Source organism: Cryptomeria japonica, chromosome 6, assembly GCF_030272615.1.
Source record: "Cryptomeria japonica chromosome 6, Sugi_1.0, whole genome shotgun sequence".
Classification (NCBI taxonomy): domain Eukaryota; kingdom Viridiplantae; phylum Streptophyta; class Pinopsida; order Cupressales; family Cupressaceae; genus Cryptomeria; species Cryptomeria japonica.
Genome location: NC_081410.1, coordinates 460325731 through 460336144, shown reverse-complemented (window position 1 = coordinate 460336144; position 10414 = coordinate 460325731).

Here is a 10414-nt window from a genome sequence, read left to right as displayed (position 1 = left end):
CCGAAGCTCTTAAAGATACAACATAAGGCACCGAAGGTCACCAGTCTGAAGCTGCAGAAGGTACAAATCAAAACAAGACCTCTCAAGCACCATCAAGTACTGAAAATGTAGTAGCTGAGACACCCAGTACTGAAACACCAAAAGACACCACAGCAACTACAGGAACCAACCAAAGTGTTGTCTCTACCGAGCAACCTATCGAGGGTCAGCAAGCTTCACAAGCAATTGTTTTAGTCCAACCGACCAAAGGTAAAGAGAAGAAGGTGAAAAAGCATAGTTTTAAAGTTGATTTGACTAAACCAATAGTGTTGCCCAATGTGGATATCTCAAAATTAAAGGGGCAAGCCCTTATTGATTTCGGTGAACTATGCAAAGCAAAGGCTAAACAAGAAAAACAAATGGCCATTCAAAAGAAGAATAAAGTACTTCAGAAGGTGAAGACACTGCTGATAGATATGCTACCTACAACTACAATGTCAACCGATGCAGCCATCCACATTCAACTAGATGAACTCCTTACTCAAATAGAAACATCTGGAGTTTATGCATCTGAGTACCTGAGCAAGCTCAAAGACAAGGAGCTTACTGCAAAAAGGATTGAAGAGGTACAAAAAGCTCTCACTATTGGCAAAGTCAAACTTGTCAAATTCATTGCTGAGTTGTCCCCTCAACTCAAGCATATTCTTTATTTATTTCAGAAACTTTGCACATTTTCCATATTCATTAAAGATATCAAGAATAAAACTGATGCAATTGAGAAAGAGATCACCGATCTCTCAAATAAGTTGACCATATAGCCCAATTCAATTCAAAAATTTTATACCAAGCTTCAATAGCTCATGGCTCAACAACTAGAACTAAGAAATGAAGAACATAAGATCCGAATGGATATAATGACACTCCAGACATTATTCCTTCCTCATCTTTCATCAGTTCAAGAACAGATTAACTGAGCTACACGCCTATCTACTACACAAGAGGGAAGCACTCTTGATGGCTTAATATCACTATTGGCTGATATTCAAGCACAAAATTCTTTAATGGGAAGTGTAAGGATGCACTCTCTGTCGCACTCACCAACACCCGAAAGAAGTATAAATCTATTTTTGATCAGTTACCACCCCCAGATGGAAATTAAGTTTTTGATGTTTGTCAAAAAGGGGGAGTAACACAATATATGGAGAGATGCAGTTTTGGTAATACAGTTTTGAAATGGTAATACAGTTTTGAAATACAATTTTGATACAGTATTCGGAGTATTATATACAGGGGGAGTATACCGAGAAGAGTATACAAAATATCCAAGGACAATAAGCAGAGCACACAAGCGCAGAACTGAGCATGCACAAAAATCAGAGTTATGTACAGTATAATGATAAGGGGAGTATATTTGAATATACTATTTCATTGACTATTGTATATATTGTCAAGTATAGCCATTTTGCAAAGTATATATATTTTTGAGTTATGACTTTGAAAGTAGTTTTTGTCAAACATCTTAACTAATGTCAAAAGGGGAGATTGTTACTACTTATCAAATTGACATTAGTTTTTGTATTCAAATTCATACTATATATTCTAGTCGGTTAGCACTACCAAATCATGCAGTCAATACACACAGTCAAGTCGGTACACACAGTCAAGTTAGTATGCATAGTCTAGTCGGTTATAGAGGAAAGCAATCACAGAACGCAGTATACACTGAGCTATCTACCGAGTATCTTTTTGAGACTACCGAGCAGTAAAGATGACACACCGAGTTGACATACACTGAGTGAAATGTGTTACCAGATACATTGAACCTGGACATGCATATGCAAATGTGTTACAAGATCGAGGCACATCTAACCGTTATTACATTGGAAATTGCACCAGAAGATTGTGTATGATTTTGAGATCAATCTAACCAATGAAATATTTTGTTTAGTTATTCATTCGAGGAATCTTGTTTGTAAGATCGAAGCAATGAATTGGATCACCGTTTTAAGAAGATCTATTTATACAACATAAGTGAAGTGTATGTATGTAAAAAGGAGGACTATTACAGAGACACAGAGGTCACCGAGAAGGTTTTCAGAGAACAGTCGAAGAACAGAGTAAACAGAAGGGTTTACCGAGTTACTATATGGGTTACCGAGGTATGCTATAAGCAAGGTAATCTATTCTGAGCACATAGAATCTGCTATAACATTTCAGATGTAAAGTTGCAGATATTTGTAATGATTTTATTGTAATATTGTGAAGTTGAAAGAGAAACCTTTAATAGGGTAAAAGACTCTAATCAAGTCTATAAATTGTAAAGCCTCTAACCAAGTGCAACATTTAAAATAAATGTTGTAAAATCCTTTAGCAAGGTAGATCTAATAGATCTTGTTACTTCTAATAGGGTATGCTATCAGAAATAGCTAAATGTAGCTCTAACTGAGCATTCTTTATTATTGCAGTAGTGGAGTTGTGGGTGCCATCCCCACTGCAGTTTTTCTCTCTAACCAAGAGTTTCTGCATAACCAAAATATATGTGTTATGGAGTGAATTATGTATGATTGTTATCTATTTGTTTTAACTTTATTTTATGTTACTGCACTGTTCTATTTATGCATAATAGTAATGTTATTATTCAAGAAAAGTTTTGGAGTACTGATTCACCCCTCCCCTCTCAGTACATTAACTTTCCATATTGGGCCTAATAGTTATCGGCCCTAGAAGAGCTAGTTGCTTCTTAATAATTTTTGTAGAGAGTCATATAACATTAGGGTTATATGATGTGAGTGTTATTGACCCCTGTGCCTCATGTGTTACATCAACAAATCATGTCAATAACATGTCATGTTATTGACTGCCTCAGTTTGTAGTGTGTTATTTGGCACTGAGGCAGGCCCTAGTCAGCATCAGAGAACAACATTGAGACAAAATGTCTTGCATGATAAGGTTGTGCGAGATAAGAAACAAAGAAAAGACAAAGAAACTCTTGTCCCATGAGGTAAAGGGAGGGTTCAACAGGGTGCACATGATAAGAGGATGAGGTAAAGCGAAAGGATTTCTCCTTATCCCATGGGGTTAGAGAAATGTGCAAATGGTGTCGCGGGATAAGGAGATAACTAGGGACGATGTGTTTCCCCTTATCCCATGAAGGAAAGCGAAGACATAAATGACACCGCGGGATAAGAAAGATAATGCGAGGAATGTGTTTCCTCATTATCCCCTGAGGTAAAATGAAGGAGTGCAAGGTTTCGCGGGATAAGAAAGGTTGAAGGCGAGAGGACTTTTGGCTTATCCCATGAGGTTTCTAAGGCAGCAGTGGCACCCCATGGGATAAGGAAGTGTTATGGAAAAGCTCAAAGGCTTATCCCATAGGGTAAACAGAGACAACAAAGGATTCCATGGGATAAGAAAGCATGGAAAAACAAAGAAAAGGCTTATCCCACGTGGTATACAAGGTTGTCTAGCAATCAACATAGCCAATGAAGCGTGAACCCAGAGTGCCACATCAGGCATCTGTGGCCGTCAGTTATTCATGAAGGCCCAATTTGACGGCCACATTTTAATCTTCTTTTGGGCCTATTGGGTTCCTAGGTAGAGAGATCTCGCACGTCTATCTTTGCGTGAATCTCTTAGATCGACGACAGAGGTTCAAATTCATAGTGGCCATTAGGTTTTGAATGCTCTATGTAGGGTAGTTGTTGACCCAATGGTCAAGGCCATTCTTTGTTTAGTCGGCGCCTGATCTTGGACCCTATCTCATGCCAACCACTGAATTTCAAAGCCATAAATCCAGAGGTGACCCCTGCAGGCTATTTTTTAATGCCACCCATGCCCTCTTCAATGCAGTTTAGAGACTTTTGTCCCTACAAGTTTGCTCAACCACTCTTGTCGACATGGATTTCTTCACCAAGGGTTGCTTTTTCTTTTCCATAGGTAGAGGATGCTCCAAAAGATCGATGCAACATGCTATCAGATCAATCTCTGAAATGATCTTCTTCTCCCCTCTCATATTTTTTATAACCTAACCCGAGTAGGGTTAGGGTTTTCTCAATTGTAATCCATTTGAGTTATGCCTGAACTATAAAGGCGATTTTGTAACATTTTCCCAGCATATTCTTTCTTTTCTCTTTAGCTAAATACTTATTTTTATGATTTGTATAAGTAGCCTTTGCTTGACATTAATAGATTATGCTTATTGTTGCCTCTTTTAATTCTTGTGAACTGTTTAACAATTAACCTCTTTGTATGAATGTATTCTGTTTTGCTTTCCTAGGATGTAAGTGTTTGTGTTGATTCCCCTATGGATGTTGATTGTGAGCTGGACTCAGTTCCTCTCTTCATTTCATAGGATCCCAACCCTCATTCTCACACAGGTGGCTAACTAGGATAAGAAATTGTGCATGCTTAGAGTTTTTATGTTGTTGTTCTATGCATATATAGGGAGGAAGATCAAACATTCAATCTAGGTGCAAACCTTTTCCCCTCTTTCATGAAACCCTTCTCTCTCTCTTTTCCCTGTTAGAACATAGGTATTTTTATTAGTGTTGGGTTAGTCCAACACCTCCATCAAATTCAAAGGAAGTTGGCCTTCTTCAAAGATTCAACCTCACATTTAGCAAGGTCCCACACTTAAGAGGTTGATTCAATGTTTCACAATGTTGGTGGTCAAGCCTGATCACCAAGGGTGCAAACTTTTGTGACAATAGAATATTGCAAGGCTTGAACACAACCCTTCTAGAGACTTTGATGAAGCACCTTCACCAATCATCTGTGTTCAACTAGGAAACATTGAATTGATTGCATCAATGGCTCATAACTATTAAACTTGTAACCATATGCACAACAAGAGAGAACCTAAAAGTGTTCCACCCAACCATGCACAATGAGATGCATTTCCTCTAAAATTCCATATATCCTTCTAGTGTGTCTAATGAATCCTCTTGTATTGCATACAAGACACCTTTTCTCTAAAAGTCCACATCTCATTTAAGTGTATCTAATTCCTTCTCAAATTTTATTGAAATAATGCCTCCTTTCATGTACAAATTAGCAACCAAATACCTACACATGAGACACATTTCCTTTGAAAGTTGACATCTCATTCGAGTGTGTCTAATGCCTCCTCAAGTGCTATACAAATCACCAACCAAAAAGTGAATACATGAAGTTCACCCACAATAAATCTTGCCCCTCATTTGTCCTTGAAGGGAAACACAATGCCCAACCCCCTCTTTTATTTAGGGATGCAAATAGGGTGCTTATCATGTAATAAATCATTTCTAGGTGAGAAGATAGCTTGAGATAATAGATGCCCTCCTGCTTCCATTTCTTCAAGCCATTGATATTACCCTATTAGTTCTTATCCTCCAAAATTATTACAAGAGGATGTATTACAACCTCCAATAGACCAATAAAAAAAATTCATAGGACACTTTTGAACATTGTTTTTTACAAGTTCATCATATACAACCTAAGTAATATTAAATCGTATCTCCATAAAAAGGATTTTTAATTCAACCATGGGTACATGTGGCCATGTTAAAGAATTTTAAGTCCATAAACTATTTAAATCAAACTTTCACATAATATACCCCTTATACCATCATTAGTGCATTCTTAGTACTAGGTATGAACACACAAGGCATTAATGTAAACAAATCTCAAACCACATAGGCTATGGTTATAGTGAATGTAATTTAGAGACATCTTTCTTGTCTTGTAATTAAATCAATACTCTAATTGCTTTCTTTATTTCAAAAATTTGTTATCTCTCTTTAAGAAAGATGATCATATCATGATGTTGAAAAATGGGATTGGGTAGTTTAGGACCTAACCACACTGTCCTCCATACATTGGAATATGAAAGAGCCTAGGGAGATATTTTACTTTGACTACTTCTTGTGAGAGAAAGAGAGAGTCAAGGAATATCTCTTAGGGTTTCTATTCCTTTGTTGAAAATGGAGAGATGTACAAAATATGATGCAATTATCAACTATGCTAGGAGATGAACAAGGAACCAAGTATAAACTGAAAAATGCAGAAACTGATTGAACTGAAACTGAGAAAATGAGCACAAGGCAAGGAGGGTAATTTTGATGCATACCTGGCACTGAAATTGGGGGCTGACTAAGAAAGACTAGGGTATCATGCCCTAGTCCCTGATACTGCAAAAAGCTAAACTTATGGATCTTAGATTTTGAGAGCCTGAAGTGCTAAAATGCTAAAAATGTTGCAAAATAGGCGGGACCAGGGTGCCAGACCCTACTCCTAGACTAGGATGCCATACCCTAGTCCCTGGAAACTAGGATCTATCATTGAGACTAAGTTTACACCTGTGTGTTCCGTTAGTCCCGAAATTCATGCATTCATTGGATTTCTATAACTGTACCTACAACTTGAAAAATGGTGTCTGTATACCCCAACTATAATGACAATAATAATACCTCTAATTGAAATCTCAATCCAAAGTTTGGACATTCATATGGTAGAGTTTACTATTCTCATGGCTGGTGTTTATTTAGTTGTCAATCTAGGAATGTAAAACTTGAAATGGGTCTGCAATATATATGCACTAAGCTCCTTAAATGATTTATTCTTAATTACTGTAAGAAAGGTAGGAATGGAAATCATAAAGGCTAAATGAAAGCTTTGCAAAACTCTACTGAAATGATCTAATGGAAATAACAGGAATCATACCGTTCTGCCTTGGCTGTAGGAACAGTCAAAGGATCTATTTCCAGTGGCTACAGGAACAACCCAGTCATGAACTTCTACTACAACTAAGTAAAAACTAACTTCAATAATCATAAACATGGGATCACTCACCAAGTGGGCCCCCTTGGATGAGTGATATCAAACTCTTAGCAAAGAACTATTAATAGATCAGAATAACATATTTTTATTCATTTCTTCCTAAAAGATGATTACATATTCAAAGAGAGAAAATTCAGAATACTTGACAAAAACTCTGCTCAGTCCCTTTTCATTCTGTCTAACTCTCAGAAAATAAGGAAGAGTTTATTATAAAGAAAAGACAGACTACAATGGACAACTCCAGTTATGCCTAGAAGAAGAGGCAGATAGCTGTCAGATGAAGGGGATAACAGAGAGCTTGGCTGCAGGAACTATGGATCTAAAACCAAACCACAGTCTTTGCATGCCAAAGAGATATTTTGCAAATTAAACATGCATCAGAGTTAAACTCCCATGGTGAAGTAAAATTGCTCTGATTATGCCATAGATTGCGCTCGCTTGAATCTCCTTCAATTTGACCTCCAGCTATCTGAACGTGATTCTCCAGTTCTTAGGCGTGAAAGAGAATTCTCCACTGCAGCATCAATTATTATCTGCACTAAAATAGAAACAATATACAAGGACATGCATATGTATCTTACTTAACTAATACATTTATTAACTCACATATGAAATCATCTTAAATAATCCGCATATCACAGGGACAAACCATTTGGCTGCAGGAATTAATAGACAAGGTTCAAACATGATTTCTTAAGTTCAGTTTTAAAACATGGATTACATATAGTTAATTCACAATATTTTACTATCACAATGCAACCCAATAGATACCAAAAACCTAAGAGTCCTAATAAAAACATGTCAATACACCGACTTATCATGCCCCCCAACTTTAAGGGTTTGTTGCTCCTACAGTAAAAGGAAAATTTCTGATTTTTGCTGAAACTCTGAAATCACCAACAGTGTCTTGTCTGATTCCCTTGGAAGGCAAATTCCAATCAAATCCCTTCATTTTCTCCAACCTGGACCATCTAGTTGTTTCTTCCACATCTACATCATAATTCTGTTATGTTGGTTGGCATGCCAAAAGTGGCCACATTAGGATAGGAGGCTGAAAGATTAATGGCAACCAATTATTGGATTTCTCTCTTCCTAGTTGTATGTACTTGGAAGCTCTTTATATAGCTGCATGAAAATTCTGTAATGAGTAGGGTTCTCCTAGTTTTAAATGATCTAGTAGATGATTCCAACATTGATTTAGTCCCTCTAGTGTTGTTTTCCTGTGGGTCTAAACTAATTGCGCATATGCTTGATAGACTTCCTCTCTCATTGGAAGTACTATCTTACTAACATCATCTCTTATTAGCAACTTTTGCCAATCATAATACAGAACCCTGGGTGCTTTTGTTTCCCTCCTCAATGGCAATGGACAGTCAAGTTCCAATTTTTCAAAATCCCTAACTTGTGGTCCTATAATCATTTCATTTTGTATCCAAGACATTAGAGCTCTAAGATGGATATCCCCAATGCACAACAAAGGATTCCATTCTCTGTCCTGGGGTACAGCATAATTATGTAAATATAATTCACATAACAGGTTCCTTACAGAATGTGGGGAGGTTTGATAAGCATGATAGATTTCCTCAAGTGTTTCCAAGGATGGATTAAGGTCCCTTAATATGCAGTTTAATTTGAAATTCAGATACCGTTCTTTCAAGTGTACGACATAAATTCTTGGGGGAGCCCTACACTGCATTATCTCAGGAATCATACCATAAATCTCTTCTACCTTAGTCTCCAATTCTTTAATTCTATTATCTTTCTTCTCAATCTCTTTTTGTTGCTTATTAATTATCCCTTGCAACCTATTCTTCTCTATTTCTCATTGCCTAAAGAATGTTAAAGCAATTGATAAGCTAGTTAGGGATGAAGGAGTTCTTATGGGTCCTACCTTAGACTGTGGGATTTCTTCAATAACTTCCTCATTCTGGATTGGCATATTTCCCACGTTTTCTTCAGGTTGCTATGGAACATCATCAATAATCTCCTCACATTGCAATGCCACTGAAGCCAGATTTGTAAGCCTATCCATTACAATTTCTTCCTAAATTTCTTCTTGGATTTCTTCTCCTTTAGGGTTTTCTTGAATTTCCTCTTCTGTAGGGTTTTCTTGAATTTCCTCTTCTATAGGGTTTTCTTGAATTTCCTCCTCTGCAGCATCTTCTTCTTCTGAAGTTTCTACTACAATCACCTCTGCTGGATTACTCACTAGTTGAGTCTTCTGTGTCCTCCTTCTTGTTCTCCTCACATACACTTTTGAAACAGATGTAGGAGTTTTTATTTTTGTTTGACACCTCTTGGCTGCAGGAGGGATATGCACTTCTTACGGTTGGATAACAAATTCTTCATCTGACTCCTCCTTTCCCAATTCTTTCCCTTCCCTCTGCAAAATGGGTGAACCTCCTTGAAGAGAGGTAGAGGGTTGTCCTTCGATTGGCTCTGCTTCAATATTTTCTTCTAAAATAATTGCAACTCCTTCAGCAACTAGCAAACCCTCATCTTCACAAGAAAGACCTTTTGCAACTATCTCTTCTTGAACCGACAGATTATTTTCAATAGGGGCTTCATCTACCCTAAATTGCAGAATATCTTCAAACACACCCCATTCCATCTATGAAACATCTCTCAGGGACTGTTGTACCAGCAACTTCACCAGTCCATGATGGCTACCAGAGTGATTTCCATATTTTTTAGTCTCCTTAGCACTTATAGAAATGAGATGATACAAGAAATTTGGGACATTAACTCGCCGGCCATGACGCAGATGACTAAGTAACTTGAAGTGAGGTGAATGGAGATTTGAATACTGTCCTTCATAGGTAATATATTTCATAATATACAAAGCTACCTGAGGCCAATGTGCTGGCAAAGAAACCCTTCTAGTCCCTTGCCTATCCACCATTAAGGGTCTGTCAGTAGAAATTGTGAACTCTGCCCTGGCACTCCTTGCATCCTTCGATTCTCGAAAGAGTTCTCCTTCCTGCAGCAACCCTATGACCTCTGCAATTCATTGCTCTGTAGCAATTACCCTCAACCCCTTAACTATAGCTTCTCCTTCGTCAAAAGAATGCATAAATTTCATAGCTATTTCGTCATTGAAATCCCCGATTCTCAAGAAATAATCCAGCCAGTCGTGGTTTTGGAAATAATGCACATAGACAACATTTTGCAGCAACCCTTCATGGACAGTTGGTTCATGGTGAATCAGATCACCACCCATCTTTTACTCTGATACTTCTGCAGCTTCACCAAAATGTTTGACAGATTCACAAAGGCTAAAATCTACATATCTTAAATTTGGTGGCAGAACTTATTATTCACTCGTGTGAAATAATAATCATCATAAGTAATCTTAGTTAGGAAATCAGTTTGGGATAATAAATCTTAATAGGAAAAAGGACCGTAAAGTACCCCCCCAAACTTAACCTAACACATGTCCACATAGGCTGACGAGATTTCAGGTTTGAAGCGGATTAAAACAAGATTAAAATCATAATGAACTAATAAATGCAAAATTAAAATAAAGTACAATATACACGTACCTACAATTGGGCGAAAATGACGGCAAAATGAAATGAAGTGACAGGTAAGAAAGTGGGATGGAATGTAATGGATGGAA